Below are 27,410 nucleotides of genomic sequence, written 5' to 3'. Positions count from 1 at the left end.
AAAAGTCCGAATTATCCAACCTGAAGTGTAAAAGAAGACATGAACATCTTCCACAAAATGGAAAAAAAAAATTAAGAAAAAAGAAAACACAAAACCAAACCAAACCCACAAAATGGTCTAAGAAAGCTGAAGAGCTGGAATAGGTTGGAAAGTGACTTCAAGCTAATCAATACATCTACTTACAGAACCATTAGCTCAGGCTAAAACTGTAAAGAGGAAATAATAAATAATTGTGGAAAGGACATCTAGATTTCTAAAAGTTGCATGAGATTTTAGACAAATTTTTGTCATCATTGGATTGCCAAGGATGTCGAGAGATAAATGGAAAGAGATAAATTTTTAAAAATTATCAGTGTTCTATTTGGAATTTCATAATGAGACCAATTTTCTGAACTTTAGGTTTTTAAACTCAAATCATTTTCATTTATAGCTTCATCAAGATTCATGGACCTTTCATTTTTAAACACCTTACATCTGAATTATAAGATAATTGGAACTAAATTAATCTCCTTGTTTTTATAGATTTGGGGGAAAAAAAACCTTCAAGTTTTGAGGAAAGTTGCTGGTCAGCCTAAACCATAAAGATTTATGTTTAACGAGGACTGTAGCTTCTTACTTCTGCTTAGTGTTTGTTTTAAAAATTACAATATTGAAGGACATATAAACTAAAATTCCCAGGCATAGAAATATGATTTAATGTTGTGAATAAGTAAAAACATATTGATGAATGTAATAAAACTAAGAAAGAAACATTTTAAAAGATCAAGACATTTGTATTATTATAACCTTATGGGTTTCATTTAAGGAATTACTAACAAAATAAAAAAAATTACATTTTTATAAAGCTTTGCTGTTGTTTGTTTAATTTAGTCAATGAAGTATTTCTAATGACTACGAAATATTAGTCAATATACAAACTTGAATGATACTTTAAAAACACAAATCTTGGTTATGTTTTGTTCAAAGTTTCCCCATTACCTTCAGGATAAAAATCCACAATCTTTATCATTGTAATCAAAGTCTCTCATGATTTGCCCCAACCTACCACCTCACCTTCATCTCTGGCACCCCTGGCATGGTCTTTATGCTGACAGCTACTTGTCACTTCGCTGACATGACATGCTGTTTCCACTGCCTATAGTGGCATGTCCATGGCTAATTCTGATTCTAACTTGAAGATTCAGCTGTAACATCACACCATTCAGGAAAGATGTTTCATGTCCCACACTTGTCCTTCATCCCTGGGCTCTGTTGGGCTCTTGATTTGTGCCCCTACACAGTCTTAGAACTCATCACATTGTAGAGGTTATCTAGAGGTTGCCTGATTCTTCTGTTGTCCTGGGAATTCTTCAAAGACAACACATATGTCCCATTTGCTTTTATGTCCATTCTTAGCACAGAGCTTGGGAGATGATGGAAAGCAGTGGTCAGGGAGGGGAATTTCAGAATTCCAGATCTTTGTGTTGTAGCAGTTAGGTAATATAACAAGGTATGACCACATTTCCAGGCAGCTAAACTGAGGTTGAGGAGCTGCAGAGCCATGGGGCCAGTGTTGAGAAGAAACATCGGGTACACCCTTGGTAGTTATTAATGTCATGCATTAAAATGTCCAGGCCCAGGGCTGGATTGCATTTCCTGGATACCCTGTGGTCAAACAGGCCATGGAACTAGTTCCGGCTAATGAGTTGCTGAGCGGAAGTGACACGAGTCAGTTCAGGCTAGAGGATTTAATTGCTGGTTGGAGACCTCTTACTATTGAAGAGTGCCTGAGATGGCAGGAAAGGAGGCCAAAAAAGGAGGCTATCACAGGAGTAGAGTAAACAGTGGACAGATGTGGCACGGATGGATTGAGGGTGGGTATAAAGTCAGTGTTCAAGACAGCTGTTCCATCTGTCCAGGCCCCTGAGTGACAGCAGTGGGCAGTGCCAGCTGCCCTCACCTAGCATCTCACCCAGCCAACCTGCGGTGAACATGTAGTGAGAATGATAAATAAATCCTGATTCTTTGACATCACTATGTTTTGGGGATATTTGTTACTACTGCATAACCTTGCATAACCTGGCATAACCAGAATATGTCAGAGATAAGGATAAGAGGCATGGATGCAATTTCTTCCACTGTGTTGATGGAGCTCACCTGCAACTCCCAAGTACCCAAATGCTGATGGTTACCCTGGAAGAGAGTATATGGACTCAAGCCAAGTGCTGAATCATTGCGAAAATGGCAGTAACGGGGAGTTCAACAGCTTAAAATATGGGAAAAAGCGGTCTAAGCAAATAGCATGAGTTTTGAATAATAAGCAGTTTATTCAGTCTGGAAATGACAGTATGAAGCCAGAAATGTATGGCCTGATATGGGAAAGCAGAGTAGCAATAAATAAAGTTTGGAGAGATGTCATGCTGCCACTGGGGAGAAGACGAGAGAACACTGCTGAAACACTGAAGACAATTTAACCTGACTCTTCCACTAGAGCGAATATTGACAGTAACTATCAGAAAAAGTTCAAGAATATACTATTCTTATATCCTTAAATAGGCCTAATTTTACTTTCTCAGAGCATACAGGAACTATTTCCTGATAATTACTGGTGTTTTAAAAACTATGTTCACATGCATGCTTTTAATGCCTTAAAGCCTTTGACATGAAGGTCAGACTGCGGCTGATTTGGTGTATCTCCAGGTGGAAGTACGTTTCTTTCTTCCTATCTGAAAACACATTCTGCTTCCTGCCCAAATTCATACCTACATGACATCCTGTACTCTTGCTTTCATTTTCCCCAATGCCGCTTAGATATCTTCATGCATATTCGTATTTTTAGATCAGATAAAATGAATAGATGGTTCTTCCCCTGAAAAATATGTAGTGTGAGTCAAAGAAAATGTTAATGAAATGAAATACTTAAAGCCTTGTGAGATATTGATATGTAGCAGCTAATTTTGTCTCTGTACTCAGTGGCTTTTGCTTTGTGTATCTGCAGCACTGCCTCGTGGAATTATGTAGCTCCAAGTATTGGTATTGACAGGATTTTCAGATGGAAGAGAAGAGGAGCGGGGAAGCAATCTACTAAACACCATCTCTTTCAAAATACTCCTAAGTATGGAGGTAGAACAGAGGGACTAATCTTATCTTTACTGCGTTATATTCATTTTTAAGAAAAACCACCTCCGTATGGAAATTCTTTCCACCGACACAAATACAGGTATCAAAATGAAGGGGACTTTTCCCGGGTTGTTAAATTCCTTCGGAAACATGGGCTGACTTTCATGACAACGGTGTCATTCCTCCTCGGCTCCCACACAGCTTGACAAGCAGGTCACAGAGAAAGGTGGTTACCTACATTCCTTTGCCTAAAAAGGGATTTCAAAAAAACACGCACCTTAGCTTTGCTCTTAAGAGGGTCAGACGACTGAGACAGTGACTTGTTTGCATACAGATGGGCTTGTGCAAAGGAATGGAACAAATATTCAGGTGGAGAGTTTCTAAATGGGAAGATGTGTTCTAAAGACAGCGTCTGTCATACACCTGGTAGAGTCACAGGGCAAGGTGAAGGTACTGTAAACAATGAAGTCTCCTTAGTGAAAAATGCTGCGTATTCAGAGAGATCTGTGGGTGGGACAGAACAGCCAAGAGAGTCACTTGTATAGTATATGCTTTTAAAAGCAAGTCTCACATCTGTTTTATTGTAACTGGGAAGGATTTCAAATTTTTTTTTAAAAGACAAATAACTTGGATTTAACTCCTACTAACAAGCCCAAGACTATATATGATCAGCAAACACATTAGATTAAAAATAAAATTCAATTTAAGAACTTCAATAAAATGAAGCCAGGTGCATTTTTGGTGCATAGAAAGGTACATTAAAGAAACTTACTAGTTTGTTTAGTACATCTTTTAAATGACACAATATCTGTAACTATGACTACTCCAGAGATCAAATTAAGAACATTCCTCATTTGTTTATTTGTCTCTAAGGAAAATACAAGAAAACAAATGCTAATCAAAAGATTAATGGACTTCTCAATGTATATAATACATTAGCCACTCCTTCAGCCTTTGAGAAAAGAAATATAAAAATAAAATAAAAACAAGGCATTGTCTAACATTCTCGGTAAATATGGTGCAGTGTTAAGGTCCTAGCTCGCTTGAATTTGATTTACGTCTGTGAAGCTTTTCGGAATATTCCTATAGCTATCCAGATAGAAACATCATACATAAAAGTGTTCTTTATTCCAGAACAGACGAAACGCCCAGTGTTAAAAGAAGATTTAGGTATCTCTGAAGGTTTCTTATCACCCGGCAACATAACTCTCTGATGGTTCAGTACCTGAAAGGGTCGTCTGAGATCACTCATCAGATAAATCAAATAGTTGGCTGGCGAAAGGAGAGGGAGCCTATGGTAAACTCATGTCTTTGCTTCCAGACATCACATCTTTCTTCTAATAACCCAGCAGAGAAGTTAATGTGTCACTTGGTGTCGCACATCTAAACTGGAGTATCTGCCTGTTTTCGGTTTCTGCGACTAGTTCTGTGAAGGTTTGACTCACCTAAGCAATGATTATATTCAGTTTTAACATTTTAAACCACAAATTCCAAAACCTTGAAATGCTGAGGAAAAGGTGCTGGCAAGAAGGCTGGACATGTGCTGAGTTTTGTCTCTAAACTTCTTTGAGGAATTTTATTGCAGCATAGAAAATCCACTTTTCTGAGGTGATCTTTAAATATTCCGTAAATATCACTGCTATCATGATGAAATTAGATTTATTTTATATATTTTGGGATTTGACTAAAAGCAGTGTTTTACATTTTGGCTGTAAAAAAAAAACCCAAATCTTTTAAAAATTAGAAATCAAATGGGCTAGACCTGCATTGTCCAGTATGGGAGCCGGTAGCCACTTGTAGCTGTTTAAATTTGCATTAACTAAAACTAAATAACATTTTAAAAATCCGGCTTCTCAGTTGCACTAATAACATTTCAAGGAATTCATAGCAACACATGGCTCGTTTTTACTGTACTGCATAGGGTGGATATAGAACATTTTCCTCAGCAAGGACAGTTGTACTGGATAGACTGTTCTAGAAAGATGTAACTCAAGTATGGCAAATAATAGCATTCATGAGTCAGTCTTCCCAGCTCAGTACTTCCGTTTTAGAGTCTTCAACATATATGGAATAAGAGATGGCATGACCCTCATTTACCTCCTCCGATGAAATGGAGAGAACCTCGTACCGTGATATCTGCTTGTGTGGTATGACTAAGTGGGTCACTTTTGTATATAAGTCCCTTGATTATAAATAAATAAGCATAACAGAAATCCTTAATTAATAAAACATTGTGTTCTTATTGTATCTCAAGTGCTCAAAACAGAGCTGTATAGTAATTTAGTTTCTAAGCCTCCTGATAATGAGCACGACCAGGATTACTGTGGCTTGAATTCAACAGAATAGATGAACAGAACTAAGAATAATAGAGTGAATGTGGCTTGAATGAATATTTTTGTTCTTCTGTCCAAAGCTCTGGCTACCAATTATATTTATAGTTTGGGTTAGCATGCTTAGCTCTGCACTGAGATTAGTTACTGTGCCCGGAGAATAGCGCCAACATACACATCCTGCTTAGCATATATCCTTTCAAATGTTTCCCTTTCATAGGGACCTAATTCTTCCACACAGAAACTTAACCATGTGACTTAAACCAAGACAGCATAAAAGCCTTGAGCAGTCCGTTATTTGTAATGGAACAGACTTGATTTTGGGTGGCTAAAAATTGCCTACTGAAGAATTATCTTCCCAACTGACAGCAGCAGGCCTCTCATTACCAGCAGTTTGAGGAGGGAGATTAAAGCAAACTGAAGGCATATAGACATTTAATTCCATGTCCACATCTAAAAGCAGTGAGAAGCTGGGGGTCTGCCATTACCTTGATATTTTGGAAATAAATGGGTATCTGAATAAATAGGAGCCTTCCGTCGCTGCAGCTGTCACGAACATATTTCATCCTAATTGCAAAATATTTATTTTAAACACCAAAATATACACCGAGGGAGTTAACCACAGCTGCTGAAAAGGAGATTTCAATTGCTAACTTCTTCAGATTAATTCAAAGAGTGCGGGAGATATTAAGGACGCCATTTTATTCTTTATACTTTTGGCTTTCTGCTTTGTACCTGAGGAAGGAAGGAAAGATGGAAGGAACTTCCATTTGTGGGCAAGATCTTTTTGACTCAATGGTTCCTCTGTGGGCAAGATCTTTTTGACTCATTGGCTGTTCTCTTTTGCTCTGTGCCCTGGTACCCATGTAATAATGGGCACATAGTAAGGCACTGAAGAAATATTTGCTGAATTAAAAAAAAAGAATAGATTCTGGCAGAGACAAGAAAAAGGGTCATTTTTAAACTTCATATTTATGTGTATGTTTATCATTATAACATTTCTTTATTCAAATAGACATATTGCATCCTTCCAAGGATGTCTCCCTTTCCCATCATCAGCAGAGGTCTTAGATTAGCCAATCGTACTTTCCATATTTGGGAGTGTGCACCACCACAACAGTATCTTCTTCACACTTCTATCTAAAAATATAACAACATGAAGGAATCAAGATAAAACCAGATACTGAATTTTTCATTCAAGGATATGGACCAGCTTCTCTAGAATATTCCTTCATTCTACCGGCATTTACTGAACACCCGCAACCTGGTAATAACAGGGCTCAGTAGTGAGCCAGATAAAATCCCTGTCATCATGGAGGTGGGAATACAGGCGTACCTCATTTTATTGTGCTTTTCTTTATTGTACTTTGCAAATACTTTTTCTTTTTTAACAAATTGAAGATTTGTGGCAATCCTGCAGATAATCGTTGGCACTTTTTAGCAATAGAGTATATTTCAGTTAAGGTATGTACATTGTTTTTCACACATAATGCTATTGTACACATCATAACTTTTTTTACACACTGGGAAATCAAAAAATTCGTGTGACTTGCTTTACTGCATGGTCTGAATCCAAACCTGCAGTATCTCTGAGATATTTCCATATTATGAGAAAATATTTTTAAGCATTTTTAAATAACTTAAGACTACATGCTCTCTCTTTGGAAAATCAGCAAGTTCATTTACTTACTTAGTCCAGTTCACCCCCCTACCCCACCTCCCTACCACCACCTGGGGAAGAAGGGACTGACATAGAAGAAGCAAATTTTGTATAACGGGATGTTGATACTGAGGAATCTCGGTTCTGGGGTGTCCCACCACAGATGGTGAGTGGCATGTGGGTGAGCAGGGAGCAGCCTGTGAGCCCAAAAGTCTACACAGGAAGTAACCTAGGTGTGTAATTAGGGTATGAGCGAGGATCCAGCTCAAGGCTGTCTTCTGCCCACACGCCACCTCTCACTATTCTCCAAATGGGGCAATCTGAGCTTCCGTTTGACTCTTTTCAGGCTTTTTGCATTGCGTTTTCTTTCTCAGAGAAATCCAGCTTCAGAAAGTGATATCTAAATGATAATGTGTCATTGTGCTGATGAGTAGGGTTACAATGCTTGAGACAGATAGACAGAAGCAAGAAAAGCAGCTAGATGGCAGATAAAGGCATTTCCTGACCAGAAGGTGGAAAATAGCAGTTGTGAGTTTTAGCAAATGCACTTAAGAACGTAGAGGAGCTTCTCAGGCATTTATTAGAAGCTAATTCAAACCCGTAGGGTTATGGAAGATTTTGTGAAAAGCACCTCTTAACTGACCAGCTGTCAATTAGCAAAGGAGAAAATGCCTCAAGTGCTCCATTATGATGATGACCAAATAAACGAGCTTTGATTACTATAATAACGGTAGTATAATTTATTAAAAATCTCTGGTTTTAGATATGAAAAGAATTCATAACTGGTGATCATCTGTAAAATCTACTGTGGAAAACTACAAGTATAATTGCTCAATGATGCCAATTTATTTTTTCTTCCTCAAACTTTTCAGGTAATCTAATATAATGAGAAATAATAATCGTTAAGGTTTGATCATGCTAATCTAATTTTCTGGATGGCGTATTAACTTTCCAAGGATGTCTTTCTTCTATTTCTTGATCATTAGATCAGGCAATAATTAAAGCAAGAATGAGGAATGTCAATTATGGGATGATGTGTGAGAGGATACAGAAAGGTATGATGGATATTTTTTAGGCTTATGTTCTCATGTTTGGCCACATTCACGTACACACATATACATGAATATAAGTGCAATTTTCTGATTTTTTATAAGAAAGAAATTTAACAAAGCATTACATTTCAAAATGTGATTCAAATATTTTTATTAAACTGAATTTGGTCCCAGTGGATGAACTCCAGAAAATAAACAGCAAAACGTTCAGAGTCTGCATTAAATAGCTTTACACAAAGTTCTCTCACCTCTCTCTCCTCTCACTCAAGTCCTTTAGAAAAAGCAATAATTTCTAAATATGACTAAATGTGAATACTGTTCATAAGAGGAAAGAATGGTTATTCCAAAGGACTGTTCATTTTAGAAAGACAGTGGCATTATTGGAAAATGATGGGTGCTTAGATCACAGGGATCTGAGCTGAAGACCAGGTGAAGTCTATACTGGTCCTTTGTGCAATCACTGAATCTCTGTGCCTTTATTCCATCACCAGTAAAATGGGGATAACAGTAACTATTGCAGAAATGTTGCAAGATAAGATGCAACCTATGTAAAGATTTTGACATATAGTAGGACCTTCAATAAATGGTAAAAATTATTATTCTATGCCTTCTAGATTGGGAGCTATTTTTTTGTCAAATTCATTTACTGAATCTGGACAAAAATACTCATTTTTGAACCTAGTCTTCTGTGTTCCCCTTCATCCAAATTAATTCCAGTTGTTCGATTTGGATAGCAATGGAAAGTAACAATTTTTACCATGGGTGTTAGAGATACATTTTGCAGAGATGCTTTTGATACACATTGGAAAAATTCACTATTTAACTCTGCTGACTCTTTATATCTGTGTTACGGTTATTTGTGGTGACTTCAGGCATACGGCCTCATTAGGTTTTTCTCAGTGTTTCAGTTGAATCTCACTTCATACAAACTGAAAACTATATTCTATGTAGGGCCAGCTTATAAATAAAAAAATCACAACTCTGACAATAAAGTTGAACCTATAACCAACTACATGAATTCTGGTCTGAAAAAAGGAAAAAGAATATAAATATTACTCAAACTCAAAGTAGGTGTGACACCACCTCCTCTTTATAGGTTTAGCAGGATTCACCCAGTGGTTAAATCTGTACTTCTGATAAATCAGGAGTTTGGGATTTGCAGGTACTTACTACTATATATAAAACAGATAAATAATAAAGTCCCACTATATAGCACAGGGAACTATATTCAATATCTTGTAACAGCCTTTAATTTAAAAGAACATGAAAAGGAATATATATGTATATGTATATGTATAACTGCACATATGCTGTACACCAGAAATTAACACAATATCGTAAACCAACTATAATTCAATTTAAAAAAATCCATACTTCTTTGTATTCTATTTCTAACAAATGGGATACACACACACACACACACACACACACACACACACACACACTGTGTCAACTACTAGTGTTCCCTCAATCCATTCTCCCTTTTCATGTAACATGGCATCTATGGGGGTTCTCATCTCAGATCTCATTTTAAGGAAGAACTTGTCATTTAGCTACAAGACATACAGTTAGCACAGTTAGTGACTTGAAGATTCACCTTCGCTTTCAAGCCCAGGCTTTTACTTCCTGTGCAGCCAGAGCCAAATACCGAGCCTGGTGGAGACACTGGGGTCAGGCCATTCCTGCCCAAGATAAAGTCACCCCTGCTCATGGACAATATTTGCTCTGGAGATACACACAGGGGGTTGACCTAATTTTTGCCAAATTTGCCTCTTGGTTCGAGGTTTGCTCCACCCAATCCTGCTCGCCTTCCTCTTCCACAAATATCAGATCAATTCTGCTTCCTCTACATTTTATCTTTCACTCTCACAATAAACCTTTTTCACTCCTAAATTTGTCTCAGTATCTACTTCCCAGGAGATCAAACTGACACAGATAGTAATAGAATCTTAGCAGGGTGTGCGGAAATCTACTTAGAGTCATCGTTTGCCAGCCTGTTTTGTGCCTAGATATGGCCATATGGCTAAGTTCTCGGCACCGGAATATGACTGAAAGTGACATGTATAGCTACTGCTTTGCTTCCTTACAAGGAAATTCCTTGCTCTCTGCTTCATTGTTTTCCTCTTCCTGAAAGCCAGCACACTGAGGTGGCATTGATCAAGCTTCTAATACGCAGGAAATTCCCTTGAAGAAGGAGTCAGCAAACTATACCCTACAGGCAAAAGCTGACCCGTGGCCTATCTGTATGGTCTGCGAGCTAAGAATGGATTTTACATTTTTTAAAGCATTGTTAAAAGAATAAAAAGAGGCAGAATCTGTGGCAGAAGCCATATATGGTCCACCAAGCCTAAAATATTTACTGTCTGACCCTTTATGGGAAAAGTTTGCTGATCCTGCTTCAGAGGATTGCAGATCAACAAGTTAGAAAAAACCTGGGTCTCTGAATGATCATGGGGAGCAAAACTGTTCCTCTGTCCTGCAAGCCTGACTGTAATGTGAGAGCAAAATAAACTTCTTTATCCTTTGAGCCACTGTTTTGTTGGGTCTTGCTGTTACGGCAATAGACCCTAGCTAATATACATACAAATAAATAAAAGATTAAGATTTAAATGATTTTCCCTTCCTTCCCAAATGTTATATAACTAGGTTATTTCTTCATCTCAGCTTTAAGCAGATTTCTAAAAATAAGGTCTTCATTTGTTTATTAGCTTTTAAAGATCTAAAGCATTTTTATTGCTTGGTACTTGTATATCATATTGCACAACTACTGTCTAGGAAGATAGAAAAATATGTAACCTCGAGATACCATGGCAAGCATGCATAAGTCTACTTTATTAATTTCCCTTAATCTAAAACATAAGACTTAACATTATATTTAGAACTGGTCTCTACCTTACACAAAAGCATGATGACAACAGTGATGGAGTTGAGACTGGGGAACAAAGATAATTTTATAAATGGCTAAACAATGATTGCATTTGCTAGAGAATAATTTATTATAAAATAAGGTGTATCAACTCTTATCAATTAGAGCAGATTATGACAAAACCATCTACCATCACAATGATGCTCTACAGTCAGTCATTTCTTGCACACTTTCGTGAGCCTTGTATTGAAGTAGAGAAGGTAAGTTCACTTGGTATTTCCAAGTGCAGAGCAACTGCACAGATTATGTACGTACCAGTCTTGCAGCTCCATGATTTTCTTTTCTGATAGCAAGAGACCTGAACTAACAAAACAGTATTTTTGCTGAACCCCAAACATATGCTCATTTAGGCTATGTCTTATCTGCCCCAGAGCTTACTTGTTTGCTTAATTATGATCTGCTTCTCATCACACATAATGCTTTACAAAATATTTGATCAAATAGGTATGATATTTAAAAGCAAGTCTTAAAAATACCTCTAGCTTTTGTAATTTTGCTTGTGCTACCTGAATAAAATATTTTTTTTTAAATTAAGAATGCTGTAAGAACAGAAATTTTTTGTTATGACACACAGTGAAGAATGAAAAAAAGAACTTCTTGTGATAGGTATTTTAGATGCAATACTGCAGAGCCTAGCCAAAACATATCTAAATAACTGGAAATGGAAAATGAAATTCTTTGTTTTTCTAGCAGCATCTTAGTACACAGCTTATTGGCTTATCACAGATCGGCAGAAAATGCAGTATGCTTTGTAATTTAGTCTTGAAGCTCTTTCTGAAAAATTTCTTTGCAAAAATCCTGGTCTACTTTAATGCTAAGCCTGGAAATGCAGGGCATGAAAATACGTTCACTCTTAAGTAGTTTGAGGTTTTGTTTAATTAGCATATTTCACTATAAAAAGGCATAAGATGAAAGTCATTTCTTTCTACTCATATTAATTCTAATTAAAGAAAGATTAAACAATCGGCCTGATGACCTGCCAATTTATTAAATTCTTATACCTGAAATTCAATTTCTACACAATTAACTGTAATAAAATATCAGGCTTTCTTTTCCAAAGAATCAGGGAATCATAACCATTACCAAGAAACGCTAAGGGGGGAAGGAGATGACTAGAACTGATTTCAGTGGCAGAAAAGTCCCAGTGCTTTGGAATTAATTCGGTTATTATTTTGTTTGCCTACTACGAGCATATTCTATGGAGAAAATACAACAGAGGAAGAATTAAAATCTTTTATGTGACCTTTAAAACTATATTTTTTAATGCAAAAAATTCAACCATGAGGTATCATTTATTAACCCATTTCATTTGTTTTTGAAGTTGCCTTTTTGGAGGGGCAGTTAGTTCTGTGATGAGTATCTTCATAAATACATCATTTTTTTTCTTTTTTAACATTTTTTATTGATTTATAATCATTTTACAATGTTGTGTCACATCATTTTTATCTTGTGTTGAAACATGTGCTTAGGAGTTTTTTAATCAAAGACTTTGAAAATCTTTGATCTTTACTTCTTACCACTGTGCTCTTACCCACAGCAGGTGTTTCTGTACAAGTCTGGTGCTCTTTTCTGCGAAGACCCTAAGTGGTTCAGAATTCTTAAGAGCACCGTGCTCTCAACAGCCACTGCAGGTACACAGAAGTCCGAGTTAGCATGCTAAGTATCACCTCTGTCATCTTCCTCCTATGATTTTCCAAAACAGCCCTCCAAATTTCAAAGCTCCTAAAAACAAATGAATTAGGTAACATCACTGAAACTTTGCTAACATTTTATCACTTTTTATCAGTTTTTAACTTTATATCACTTTTATCATAAAGTTATCGCATTTGTGTTCCTGTACCATGTGTGAGGATAAACTTTCTCCTCTACATATGTCTGCTAATTACCTTTACTCAGGAATGAGGTTTTATTAAAACTACTTTGCCTATTAATAGGATTCTATAGACAAATGGCCTTCCTCGATAATTAGATTTGGATCATCATTACTCCATCTGGTATTTATTTTGGTGCATTTTCCCAAACTGTTATCCCTAAAAACCACTTTTTCTCACTTTGAGTAATGTGGTTTATTTTTAACTACAAAATATGTTTTAAATTAAATAAAAATAGAAGACAGTAAAAGGTGTCAAAATGCTGAACAGAATATTGCATTTTATCAGTTATGTTTCCTGCATTTTGGAACATGTCTACCCTAGTAGGATTTTTAGGGCATTTTAGCAGAAAAATAGTTTCAAAGTCAAAAAGTAGTAGGAAAAAACCCCTCCACACAGTGGTTATCATGTGTATTTCACCAGCTCATCAGCTCTCAAAATGCATATGCAAAAAATGCAAAAAAAATCCAGTATATTTATTATTTCTTGAATGCCCTAATTGTATTTTCAACTTTCTGATTTGTTCATTCTTTACTCACACCTGAAATGTCCTACTCAATTTCTAAACTAAGATCTATTTTGACTCAGGGTTGAACTCAAGCCGTTAGAGAATTAGATAGTGTTGTAGATAAAGAGAAGGGCTTAGAAAAGGGAACTAAATTTCATTCAGGGCCTCTTCTATGCCAATCTCTGGTCCCAGGAGTTTCAAAATCGGTCTTAACACTACCACCACTAGAACCAGTGTTACCACTGATTTGCATCGACTGGAGACAAACCCCGGAGTAGGTAGTTATACATGCTCCTTAATTTAGTACTCGTGATGACTTTCTGGGCCAGGTATTGTCACGCCTACTCATACGTGCAGAATCTGAGAAGTAAGAAGTCCTGCTTAAAGGCACAAAGCTAATAGTGGTAGAGGTGGGAGATGCAATCAGGTTGACTGGGATCAAGTCAAGCTCTTCTCACTGTCCCTCACTGTCTCTTGTGCCTCTGCTGTGTTCCGGGAAAGCTTACATTTTGCTCTACCGTTACTTATTCTTCATCTAAACACCTGTGTATTTACAGTGTGCACCACTTAGTTGGCATTCTGTTTCTTGCACCACAGATGTAAGCTGTGTCATTAAAGACGTGCTCTGCTCCACAACCAGATTATAACTTCCTTGAGAGAAGAGGTATTTATTACCCAAATAGTGCCAATTCTGAGACACCAATTCTGCTTTGCAAATTAGTAGGCGCTTAATATAATAATTTTTGCTGAGGATAATTGTTAATGAAAGCATCTATATGAATATTCTTAATATTAAAAAAGAATGGATCCAAAGTAGGACTTTTACTGAAAGAGAAGAAAAAGACAAAAATTATATTTTATAATTTCTCCACTTTTATTTTCACCTTTCTACCTCATGACTCAGCTCATCAGCTCTCAAAATGCATATGCAAAAAATGCAAAAAAAAGTCCAGTATATTTATTAATCTTAAGTACACAAATATGTTTTTATTTCTTGTGGTATTATATTGTACTGGGATATATATATATATTTATAATTGGTTACTTTATTCTCACTTTAGTTCTCTATTTAAACAGAAAAAGAGATCCCACCAAAAAAAGGGAATTGATGCTATGTAGTTTACGATGACAGAAAGTATTTAAAAATGTGTGAGTGAGTGTTTAGCACAGGTTGGTTTTTTAAAAAAATTTTACACCAACTTTTAATCGGAGGGGATATATTAAGTTTCTGCCACTGAATTACAGGCACTTTTTAGTTTCTTTGCTTTACTTACTGCTAAAAATGCAATTGTGGCTATTCTTAACCCTAATACTGCTTGGTTTTCCTTTAAATATTTTAAACCGAAAACTGGAGTAAAAACCCTTTTAAGATGAACCAGCCTCCAATACAAGTAAAGGTTTAACTTCTTTTCTTGTCTCCTTCTCAGAAATGAAATCTGTATTCAGGATGTAACGCTTCATCTGAAGTGCTTGGAGAATCAGAGAAAATGGCCCATTTTCATTTTAATGAATCATGCTGGAGAATAAATTTACATGATGTTAATACTGAGACCTGGAAGACGGTATGGTATAATGCTCATAATAAAGGATTTAGGAACCATGACAGTTCTGGGGTATGAATTCTGGTAAGCCACTCATGTGTGACTCTGGATAAGTTACTTGAGCTCACAGTTCCTCAGTAAATTGAGATGGAGTGAGTGGTGGAAACACTGAAAACCAACTCTGGGAGGCCAAAATGAAATAAACAAGGCATGAGGGCTACGTTCCTTATACGCCCTAGGACTTTCTGCACATAAAACGGTACCATGTAGTCAGGCATCACTCATTGTGGATTCTTTAACTAAACCTAATGGTGGCTGAAAGGCTTTGGTTATGGAGATGGTGAGGTGTAACCCCATCTCAGACAGCCCTACGAGGAGTAAATAGGGAGGGTGCAGACCTCCAAACAGAATGCTTGGCTCCATCTCTCTCTCAACTGAGGCATCGAGAGCAGGTTACATCTAATAACCTATTAAAGAGGCATATGAAGGGGAAATCCACATCTATGGAGATAGAAGGTGAACTCACAGAAGCAGGAAAAAGAACACTAAGAATGTAATTCCAGGATTCAGTAAACTCCGTTGGGTCGGAGAAGTCTAGTGTGCAAATGTACAAATCTGATCACAACGCTCTTAAGAGATGACTTTTACACGATCTCACAGCATTCACTCATTATGCAATTAGCACTCCAGAGAGCTTCACATTTCAAAGGATTTATTCCTGTGGACAGGATCCATTTCCCAAATGTGCCGCAGAGAGCCACTGTAAAACGGCTGCTGTGATCTTTAGGAGACTGTTTCATCTTCCTGCGTCAGTTCCTTCATTAGGAAAGCGAACCCTATTAAATTCCACAGGTCACTGTCAAGATCAAAGGAGTTAACATATGGCAAATTAAATTTATCATTATTTTGGTTAAACCTGTACCTTTGGCCATCTTAACAATATCAGAAAATAAAAGGAATTATTTAACAAGTTATTGGTTATAGAATTCATTTTTGTCTATCCATAATTAAGAGCATTTAAGTTTCTGATACATTCAGTTATGTGTTGGTTTGTTTATGCCTTCAGAATTGTCATGCAATATCAGTGAGCCACCATGAAAGCTGTGGAAAAGTACATCCAAAGTTTTTTTATTGTCGTTGTTCAAAAATCATACATGAGTAAAGGTAACTCCAGTTATCCTGTAATTTATTCTGGTTTCTTTTGGGAAGAAAACAAACAAAATAAAACAGTCTTCTAACAAGGTTTTGTTTTGAGTCAAAATTTATATAGATTTATTCCAAATCACTGATTATGGAAATTGCTCACAACCTGGTTGCCCATGAAATACTCCTATTGCAATTCTTATCTTTTTAGTAGTACATCCTCTATAGTACGTATCACCTTGGTAACACTCCAAAAAAAGGAACAGGGCTGTTAGCTGAGAGATGAGGTGGTGTTCATGGGTTATAAGTTTGGGTCATAAAAAATGTTCACAGTAATGATCAAACCTCATGATCCGTCTGCACTGTTGTAGGGGCCAAGCTCATAGAGAATTAGACAAATCTCCTGGCAAAGGACAAGCAACCTTAAGTTCACATGTCTTTTATTCCTACAGAATATACCTCCCATTGCGCTTGGCCTATATGCAACCCTTAAACACTTGCTTTGAAATATTTTAATTTTGTTAGCATGTATTGCTGCAATTTATTACCTAGGTGTTGTACATGGCAGACTTAATATATTAAAAGGCAACTTTTCTTTTAATATGACATGCATAATAAAAATTAGGTATCATTTGCTAGATAGGACTTGGGAAGAAAATAATTGAAAAAACATCTTTTTGAAACTAAAAAAATTCCACCTTATACATAAAACCAAATTCCCAACCTAGGAGCTCTTAGGTAAGTAGTTATGCTCTACTCTGGGAAGGAACTCAAGGAAAAATAAAATGCAGCTAATTAATCAATGTGGAAGACTGCCTGTTCATTGGGAAAAACTACACAGTAATTCATTTATTCATTTCCTAACTTTGCAAAATATTTAATACCCAGTCATGTTCTAAAGGCTGTAAGGAAGTGTATGTAATACTGAGAGACAACAGCTTATAATGCTTTTCAATAAAAATGCAGGATTGTGGAGCTGTTATGTAGAGAAAAGACAATATCCAGGTTAAAAAAAGGAGGGAAATCTGAGGAATAAACATTAGTCCCAAAGTGTGCGGATTCTACTTTCACAGTGTCCTGAGTCCCAGCACCAGCAGAGTGAAAAGTCACCTTAGGGGCAATATTCCAGCTGCAAGAATTACTTGAGGGGCTAGAGTTTAGAGACAGCCCATCAAATCTTTGTTTGTTTAATAAACCTAAGGCATAGTGCCAAATTGGTTAAATGTACCATGTCTATGTTCACTCAAGCATATTACTACAGTGAAATTAAAGAAGAAACAAAAAGGGAGCTGATCCATTATAACTAGATGCAATGAAAGAGACTAAAGATTATATTGGAAACTTGTGTATGTTTAATATACAGTATGTGGGATACTGGCAAACAGTATTTCTGGGGAAGTTCTTTATACCATCCTGGACAGACTCAGATCCCTGCTATTATGTCTGTTGACTTCCTTTGGTAATATCTTTATAATAAAACCGTATTTTGAACTGTTCATTATTTTCCACATTGTATATTTCAGCTGTTTTTGAATACAAAAGAAGAAATAGCTCATTTATTAAACCTCAAATAAGTTCATTTATAAAGAAAAAAGTGCTGGGAGGCAATACTTAGTATAATTAGCTCCTTCCTGTTCCTCTCCTTGAGCCAAACATTGATTCAGAAAAGACAAACTCATGCCAGCATGGTTCAGATCCCTATCACTACTTGATTCACTATGGGACAGCAGTGTTTCTGGGTTGGATTTTTCTATCTGTGGCTCAACAGTGAGAAAAGCTTTCCTTGTAGATGCTCTGCCAGGCAACATAGATGTTGAGACTCCAGTTCCTTCCCTCACCTCCAAAAACTTTCCATCAACTCAAAGCAAATAAGATTTTTTTCCCCTAACACATCCAAGGAGGCTAGATTTTTCCCATAAGTAAGAAAGGACTGAGTCCAGTGAAGGAACATAGAAGCTGGCAGGGGTAGTGAGAAAGGGGAGGCTCCCACTTTTATTAGCACTTTTTCTCTCTGTCCTCCAGCCACTGTAATATGTGGCTTGTGGATTGTTAGCTTGATAGAGTCCCTGCATGTTTCCAGACCACGTCCAGCTGCAGAATTCACAAGAGGAGAGGGGTCTCATCCCACCTGTTTGGCAGAAACAGTGAGTGACATTTGGGTCAAGGCAAGTTGACCCTGATAACATTACTGGTGGTGTCAGCACTAGCTGCTTTGAATGAAACAACAAATATGCAGAAACAGCACAAAACTGAATCAATTATCCTGATACTTTCTGAAATATGCATGTACCTGTTGCTCTCTTGGCAAGCCCAAGTAATCAGTTTGTTTCTTACATACACTTCATGCTTTCCCATCTTTCAGTCTTTTAACTCATGCTATTCCTTTTGCCCCAAACTAGTTTTCTTTCTTCTGCCATCTCTGAACGCCCAAAGCGTATTACAAACATTTCAAATATCACCTCCAAAATACCTCTTATGCATAACCTTCCACCTCCCTTTGCCCCTTCTTCCTGAAGTAAGTCTTTCTCTTCTGCATCCTGGAGCACTTTGCCTATAACTTGGGCTCTCAATCATGTTCACCTTGGCTGTAAGGTTGATTATAAGTTTGTGGTCTCATAATTCTCAATGAGCTCCTGAGGGTAGGATCTATATCTAATTTATATTTGTATCCCTTAAGCCACTTATGATAGTAGGCACTCCGTAGATTTTTTGTTTAACAAACACACATATTGAAAATCAAGACAAAAGTGACATTTGGAGACTGGGTGAGCTAATTGCTCCAATTCATCACTGAATTTAGGATATCTAGACAAAACTTCTGCTCCCTGGACTCCAGCACAGCCTTTCCTAACCTCTTTTCCTTTTCTTTTTCAGTCCCTCCAGGCTCAGGTGAGGCCTTTCTCCCCACCCCCACGCACCCGTCCCTCCTCCTGCTTGACCCAGTTACTTTGATCGAAGAACTAGGTCAGCAGTCTAGGGACCGACAGTCTCAGCCTTTTTTCTCCCAAAGGTGAGGATGACTGAATATCGGTCTCTAAGCGGCAAAGAATCCTATTCTTGAAGTTCCTTGATGACTCCGAAAGCGTAGAATCTGAGAGAAGAGACGATCCCCTCTGAGCGAGACCCAAAGTCAGCACGAACTTCCAGGTCGAAACTCAGAGTCTTCTTTGACAATCCCCTTGCTCCTCCCCATGTCCCGATAGCCCTGAACAGTTTTCCCCTGAGAACAGCACCTGTGATCTGGGTCCATGTCTGGCTTCCCATGGCCACCAACCCGGACTGAGCCTGCACGTGCCCGCTGTGTGCCTGCCCTGTGTCCCTCGCAGGCCACATGCCACCTGGCACAGCAGAGACTGGGTTTGAGTCCAACTTATTTTGCTTCCACGCCATGTGACTTTTAGAGAAGCCCCTAAGGTTTGTTTCCTTCTCTGTAAAATGGGGATGATAATGTCTCCTGAGGTGATTAAACAGGAAAAGGCATGGAAATCACTGACACAATGCCTAGAGCATGGTAAGCGTTAAGCTCAAGAAATGGCCTCACCTGTTTCCCGAGCAACCACCTTCTTTTCCGCAGGCACGGACCTCCCTATCTAAGTCGCTGTCTTTTCTCCTTTGTCTTAACAAAATTCTATTTATCCATCAGTTGACTATCAAATGGTCCTATATAATTTTATCCCTTCTGATCTACTTCTCTTTTCTGTAAGTAACACTTATTTTTTTGTGGCAAGCAAATTAGAACCACTCTGTATTATCCTGTATTCTTTCAGGCTGCCTTACATAAACCGACTATCAGGTCTTTAAGGACAGGATCATGTCTGTGGTCAAGCGTTCTACACGGGCCTAGCCTTGTGCCAGCACAGACAGAGTAAACACTAAACCTTTTTTGACCCAACAGTTGCAGGAAATGCTGAGAGACAAACATTGTGCATTCCTCAGTGGAGTGGCTCTGAAGTTTCCCAGAATTGTTTATTACTGCTCTGGCTTACTAATTTTAAGTGTGACAAAAATGCTCTGGCCCATTCATAAAGTTCTCTGGCATCATGACATGTCTTTAATCTTCTGTAGTTAAATAGCATCACAGCCAAATGCAGTGATATAATAAAAAGCAATCTATTATCATAATAAGTTGCCAGGAGTACAATCAGTCAAAACGGCAGTTCTCTGACACCCTGCCATCCCCAGACTCCCCTTCGACAATGTGTGACATAAGCTAATTTACACGTTTTCTGTGTAAAGCAGAATCAAAGAAGTCTGATAACAGACATAGAATCACCAGGAATAGCCTAAAAATGGTAATATCAAACTTGCCCATCCTATCCATGACGTCATTCCGATGCAGGCACTTGTATATTAATTTATTATGGTGTTAATCCATTCTGAAAATGCCGATCTCCACAGTTCCACTACCACAGGTAGTTGAACAGACAAACTCGTGTAAGAAATTGGACAGAGCAGGTATGATGGCCCGGGAGTCTCATTAGTTATACAAGGGTTTTTTATAGGCTAAGAAAGACTTCATTGCTCTGACAAGAAGGTATTCATCGACGTTTTAAAACTGGCAAGACATTACCAATTTCATGGTTCTAATTCCTGTCGCTAAGCATGCCACGAACCCTAATGCGCTGTTGATGTGTTGGAAGTATTACACGTGGGAGATGGTGAATGCAGCAAGAAAGTGGCATCTGTCTCACACACTCAAGCTGTGTTCTTTCGCCTTTGGTCCTTTGGATGTTGTTGTCAGCTCCCAGCTCCCAAGACTCCGACTCTAAGTAGTGTCACACCTGCTGCAAGGCTTAGGGATTCTCCACAACCAGCTCGTGGCGGTACTTGTGGTAGGTTCTCGTGTGTGTAGCTGTTTAATGCTTTGATGGCTGTTTAACGGCTCCTCTCAAACACCTATTCCTGAACGACAGAGGTATAAATCCCAGCCTGAGCAAAAGTCACACCATAGCAGAACACCAGGGAAACCACAGAGATTATTAGGATAGCGGAGTGGTTCTTGAGCAGGTATGCTCAGCACCCGCGTCCCCTGCCCTACCCGCCACCTCTCTGCTGCCATGTCACCTACTCAATGTGTAACTGCATGGAAGAAAGAAAAGGATAGTGTTAGCTAGCTCTCTAAATGAGAGGAAAAAAAATATTTACTTCCTTTGCTTGTCTGCAATCTAGTAAGAAGCTTATTCATGCATTTAAAATTAAACCCTTATTTTAATAGCTAAACACAAAGAGCAAACACTCGGAAAGTGGACTGTCTCTGTAACATTTGCTGGGAGAGTTTCCCCGCTATAGCTGGCATTCTGGTTTTATTATGTCATTTTACGGGCAATAAGATTAGATTTTTTTTCTGTTGCAATTTATTCAAAGGAAAATATTAATTTGGAGGTTATTATCACAGTACTGAATTTCAATGTAATTCTCCAACTCATTAAAAACCATGAACTGCTATCTATGAGCGCTTCATGCCGAAGTATCAAAACACTGGGGGAAAAATTCTTTAAGTCCAGTGACATCTATATCCTGCAACCCTGCTCTCTTTCCAGCCAGTGTGTACCACTACCTCTTCAGAATGATTAATTTTTTATGAGAGTGTGAGTTCCTCTTAAAAGTTAGTCTTAAAAACATATGGCTTGCTTTCTTCATCAGAAACTTAAACATCTGAAGTCCAGGTATTTGCCCAGGATTTTAAACTTCAATTTTCATCGCCTTCTGTTTTATTAAAGCTCAGTTATAAGAAATAATATTCCTGGATGGTGAGCTAGACATTTATTAGTAATGACAATTCCTGTTGTGTGATGCTTTCTCCTGTTTCTGATTGAATCAGTGTAAACAAAGTGGAATCAAGATCAAGTTTGACTTTGCTACACAGGAATTCTCTTCAGTATTCTCCTTTAATTATTTTCAGATACGCAGGGTTCTGTATGTTTATTTTCAAATATATAAGATTCTTTTATGTTACCATGTGACAATTCACATTTACCAAATGTGTGGTATTGAAAGATAACTGGTAGGTTATCTGGGATTTTAAAAAGAACTTTGGGATTATATAAACAGGTCAAGAAAAGAATGTTCTATATTTTTAAAGAGTCTTCAGTGTTCCCAAAGAACAACATTTTTATCATTGTTTGGGGATTGGCTGGGAAAGAGGTTTGTTTAGAAGCCCGTGGTAAACAGAACAATAGCCCTCTCAAAGATATCCAGGTTCCATGCCCCAGAACCTATGAATATGCTATCTTATACATGGCAAAAGGGTCTTTGAAGATGTTATTAAGGATGTACAGATGGAAAGAGTCTCTTGGATCATCCTGGTGGGTCCAGTGTAATCACAAGGAACTTTATAAGAGGGAGCCAGCAAGTCAAATGAACAGAAAGCAAGGTGACAATGGGAGCAGAGAGAGCAAAGGCAATGTGGTGCAAAGCCATGGACCTAGGGATGTGGGTGGCCTTAGAAGCTGGAAAAGGCAAGGGGACAGATTCTCCCCTATAGCATCAATAAAAACAAGGTTTTCTCACACCTTAGCCCCATAAAATCCATTTTGGACTTCTGATTTCTAAATCTTAAGATAATTAATTTGTGTTTTTAAGACACTTAGTTGGTGGCACTTTGTTACAATATCGACCCCCCAAAATAAAGGGTTTCCTTAGGAAAGTTTCTCTTGATATTTTCTCCAGGTGCCCCTTTCTTAGGCAGATCCACATCACTGCTGTTTGTGAGCTGTTCCTCCTTTTCCAGTTTTGCTCAGAGACTAGGAATCATCTTAAGGCTGATGCTCTCCCTGCACTGTGTCCCTGTTTTCATGGAGCTCACATTTAACTGGGAAGAAACAGATGCTAACAAATGGATTAATAGATACAAGATACAATAGGTAGTAAAAAAAAAAATGTATCAAGACAAGGAGATGGAGAGTGATGTCTGGATGCTATTTATTTTGGAGGGAGTATTTGGTCTAGTTTAATAACTTTTTCTCTAGAATAAGTCTGTTTTATTCCTATATTATCATCAATTCTCTGCACATAAAAAAGTATTCATTTGGTGCTCCCAAAGAGACTCGCCTTTTTCTAAATAACGTCTCACCTCTTCTCAGATATTAGAAGGCTAGGTATGCCTCATCCCTAAGAACTAGCCATAATTGGACATGCAGAAAGTAGTATAAGAAAGCATTTGGATATAAGTTCCAAATCTGAATCCCAAGACCTCAACCATAAGAGCACAAAAAACATTTCTATTCTCTTCCTTAACTTCCTTCCTTAAAAGGCTAGATGAGATTCAGACAAGAGCTGGTGCCAGAAATTCCAGGTAAATTTTGCCTCTGCATGACATGTAGACCTCAGTCAGACTTTATTGGTCATTTCTAAAGCAACTGCAGTAATTTTAGAGTTGAAACCCACAGTGAAACCCTGAGAACTCAAGTTAAGAGAACTAAGCAGGAAAAAAAAAAAAAAAAAAAGAATAAACAATAAAGAAATAGTAAAAAAGGGAAAGAAAAGGAAGGGAAGGGATTTGGGTTTGCATATGTGTTTGGGATGGTCTTACAAACACAAGTATTAAGCCTAAAATGAGATTTTTGTTGTGTTTTGTTTTTCCAAGCCCCTGGATTGTTTCTAGACTCAAGGTATTAGCAATAGATCATGGTAATCCTCTACATGGCATATTCAAGTGTCTTGACCTTTGATATTCCAAGCAGTTACTTTTGAATGTACTTATTATTAATTTGGCTTGAATAAAGCTTATCTACTTTATTTACATAATCTTTTGAAAAGGAGGAATGTCGATAAACTGCGTTCTTGTTGAGGTTTTTGGGGTCTGCTTAGCTGGAGAGGATGAGGTACAGCCGGGACTCAGGACACAGATAAAAGTTTCATATTATACGACTTTTATTATACTGCTTTTCACATTACTTTTTTCCCTTATATTCCTACTTAATGTGTAATGTAGCCATTCAGCCTACCTGTGTCCCACTTAATGTAACATAAGGCTAAATTCCAAAGACACTGACCCAAATACATTTCAAGTGGCATTTAAATACTATTTGAAATAAAATTCTACCACACAGCCAGGAGAAAACGTTCTTAGTAATTGTGTGTGTATTTATGTGTGTGTGTGTGTGTGTGTGTGTGTGTGTGTGTGATTGCTACACTTATCTCAATTTTTATCTTGACTTTAAGCTATTTGTGGCTGAAGAGGATATGATTCTGATAGAAAGAAGAAACAATTTTCAACTTGAAAAGAGAAGTCTCTTCTTGAGGGGAGGGTATAGCTCAGTGGTAGAGTGTGTGCTTGGCATGTACAAGGTCCTGGGTTCAATTCCCAGTACCTCTGTTAAGAAATAAATAAATTAACCTAATCCCTCCCCAAATATGCATGGATAATAATTAATGAAAAAAGTCTCCTCTTAAGTCAGTGTATATTTTATTAGAAGTCGTGTTCTAAAATTTAGTCAGATTTTACTTATACTCAGTTGAAGCCCTTTAAATGTATCCTGTGATTTTAATATGTAATTAAGAAAGTATTCAGAAACATCCTTCCTCCACTCTAGTAACTGTTAAATTCATCCTTAAGAATTATTACACTTTCTATTTCTGTCTTGATTTGCAAAGGGCATGGTAATCAATAATAACTGTAAAATAATGTGGAACAATTAGTTTTTCTTGCATGCTCATAATTTGTGTTGAGATCAGTTGGCATTAGTTAATGCACATACTGGAGAGGGGGAAATTAACCTGCCAATAATCAAGTTTCATACTCATTGCTATTAATAGCATTTTTGCTTTAAATAAATAATGTTTGAAAATTTATATTCTAGCATCCCACTAGCAACAGAAATGGATGCATTTTCTTCTAGAACCCAATGATCTTCCAAACATAATGACTCTCTTAAATAAGATGAGTCAACATTTGTCTCTGGGTTTTACCAGTTTCACTGCTATGCCTCTTTCAAAACTGAGTCTATGCTGTCATTCATATCCTAGAAGCTCTCATGGTCAGTTCACTTGAGTAAGGTAGAGTTTAAACATTTATGCAAGCCCAGCGTTTGATCACAAAAGCTGAACTGAAACATCAGGGTTGAAGTTCCCTCAAACACACGTGGTCCTCCACGACCGCTGATGGCCTGCCAAGCTCAGTTATCCCTTATCATTCCTTTCTTGCCTTTATGATGTTCTGAGTAGGTTTGCTATTGTTTTCTTACTCTCCCTTCATCTAATTTCCCCCCTCCCCATGTTGTTCTAAGTCATCCACAAGCAGCTTCCCTTTCCCTGTAGACAGAAGAGTCCTCTTAAGTTTCTCCCTTCAGATTCTACGAAGGCAGGAGCTTGGAAGGTAACATGGATGCGGGGACACAGCTGAAGCTATAAGGAGGACCTTGCTTTGAGGCTCAGTGTCTGGCCTGCCAACATTTTACAACTAAAATCCTTGAGGTCAGTGGAATTGCTTATATATTAGTTTACTATTTTGGCTCAGAACTTGCTGTTTATTTTGCCATTGAGCTATATCCCTCAATCAAGTGTAACTTTTAATTGTATTAAAGGATATTAATTGTACATAAAGAAGGATATAATTCAATTTCTTTCAGCACTATATTTATTGGAGACAGTGAAAAATTTTGTAACTATAAATAAAGGAAGTAAATTTGATTCCAATGAAGGGCAGAAATGGATGGAAATATTCTTCTCCAGCAAGACAGACGCTTTCCTCTACAGGCTCCTATGTATCATTTTCTGTATATGGCGTGGTAGTAAGTCCTTAAGGAAGTTTTGAAATAGCAACATCATGGGATTCAGTGAGAGAAAAATATGGTCACCTTTCTTGCCTTGAAAATAAATTATAAATGTGTGCTTTTTTCTGGCAAATAAGGTCACCCATTTATCCTAATTTTATTTTCAAGACTGTTCATGGTCAAAGAAATATGGAAAACACTTATTTAAAACATGAACAAAGACAAAGAACAACAATAACAACACAAATCCTCATGAGAAAGAGGACTGTATCACTAATTTACTTTAGAGGCAAAGACCAAGAGACTTTCCATAATGATACTGGACATAAGCTAATGGCCGAGCTAGATGTTATCAGAGTATTCAATTTAGGACCTCTAATTCAAGCATAGTGCTTCCTGCACTCTGGGAAGAAAAGTCTTCCATAACTTATTTTAAACCTAAAAGAAATAAATAATCAACTGTCAAAATATTTAGAAACCACAACCAACAAATGAAATGTATGTAAAGATAAATGCGCTTCACGGTTTTTGACCCAATCCATAATTTGAGGTTACATTATATTCACAGTTTAGATGACTGCCTTAAACGCTGCTTTGGGCATTTGTTGTGGCTTAGTCTTCTGCTCCAACCCTGTAAACTGTGAAGAGGTTTCCATAATGAGGAGAAGTGGTGTTGTGGGATTTGGAGACACTGCTCCACAGAACACAGAAAATGGAATCTGGACGGCTGTCCTGTTGCTCTGCAAGAGGAAGCAGTTGCTGTTATTTGACTTTCTCTTCTGCTCAGGCTGTGACGTGGTCATCCATTGACGATGAAATCAATCGAATATTAATTGGGCCTCATTCATTCCAAATGACAGTTGGGACTTTTTACACGAAGAGATTTTCAGCTGAAGTTAAAATTTTTATATACGTAAATGTAGATGAAGCATTAATGTAAAACAACAGAAATATGGCTGTATTTATTAGACAGGTTAATTTTTTAATGGTTTAAGAACCATTCTAGAAGTTTAGTATTTAGGTCAATTAGAAATTAGATACTCATTCTGCATATAATAAAATATACCATGCAGGACTGATTGCTTTCAAATTAATCCTCTATGCCTGTTAATTTAATTTTGGTTTTTAAATGTACTCATCATTTTGAAAATTATAAAAAGAAAAGAATATATTAAAAATGTGGATATATCTTTAAATTTGAGTTTTTTTAATGTTCTAAAAACACAAATGTATGTTTCTATCCATTTTTAGTATTATTATTTCTTAGTACTAGCATATATAAATATATTTATACATAATGTGTAATAAAGAATTATCAGATTTGTGTATACACTAAATTTTGCAGATTGAATAGTTATAGGCACACCCATTATTAAACAATTTAAGGAAATCATGTTAACTTCACCTTAGGTATTTACTGAGATTATCTCAAAAAAAAATTGCCTTTGCATTTCTCCATGTAAGAAGCTCCCTTAATGTTTATTACAAGCACACTCACCACCCAGTGCATGGTTTGCAAGGGACTGCAAGTAAGGACATCTCACAATAGAATTACGTAGACTTTGTT

The 27,410-nt window shown here is 37.3% G+C and overlaps 1 protein-coding gene and 1 non-coding gene across 2 annotated transcripts in view; one reads left to right on the top strand and one right to left on the bottom strand.

Moving 5' to 3' along the window:
• Positions 1 to 27,410, bottom strand: part of TMEFF2 (transmembrane protein with EGF like and two follistatin like domains 2) — a 223,558-nt gene that overhangs the window by 114,346 nt on the left and 81,802 nt on the right. The gene's annotated exons all lie outside the window — the stretch shown is intronic.
• TRNAA-GGC lies at positions 24,376 to 24,447 on the top strand. The gene has a single exon. It is a non-coding gene; the product is annotated as a tRNA-Ala (tRNA).

This window comes from Camelus ferus, chromosome 5 (assembly GCF_009834535.1).
Source record: "Camelus ferus isolate YT-003-E chromosome 5, BCGSAC_Cfer_1.0, whole genome shotgun sequence".
NCBI lineage: Eukaryota > Metazoa > Chordata > Mammalia > Artiodactyla > Camelidae > Camelus > Camelus ferus.
Note: the sequence above shows the minus strand (reverse complement) of the source record. Positions and strands in the feature narration are given on the sequence as shown.